This window comes from Penaeus monodon, chromosome 15 (assembly GCF_015228065.2).
Source record: "Penaeus monodon isolate SGIC_2016 chromosome 15, NSTDA_Pmon_1, whole genome shotgun sequence".
Lineage (NCBI taxonomy): Eukaryota > Metazoa > Arthropoda > Malacostraca > Decapoda > Penaeidae > Penaeus > Penaeus monodon.
In genome coordinates, this window is record NC_051400.1 from 8,619,620 (window position 1) to 8,619,973 (window position 354).

General features: G+C 52.0%; 1 protein-coding gene across 2 annotated transcripts in view; it reads right to left on the reverse strand.

Annotated features, from left to right (window-relative positions):
* Positions 1 to 354, reverse strand: part of LOC119581735 (RNA-binding protein fusilli-like) — a gene marked incomplete in the record, with an annotated part of 165,619 nt that overhangs the window by 20,497 nt on the left and 144,768 nt on the right.

Below are 354 nucleotides of genomic sequence, written 5' to 3' on the forward strand. Positions count from 1 at the left end.
TAAATCAACTCATAAGGATATAAAAAAAATAATAAATTGTCATTTCTTTGTTTCTGTCCTTTATTTCCCTTCCCTCTAACTCCTCCTATCCTTCTGGTCCTCACCCCCACCCCCACCCCCACCCACTTCTCCTATTCCCCTTCCTAGCCCCATCCATTACCCCAACCCCTCTAACTCCCCACCTTTCCACCCCAATCCCTTATCTCCACCCATCCACCTGTCCCCTACCCGGTCACCCCATCCACCCATCCTCTATTCAACCCCTGCCCTTCTTCCCCTCCCCCCCCTTTCTCTCTCCCGCCCTTCCTATCCCACCTCCGGCCACGTTGATGAAGTCCTACGTCTCTTTCTCTT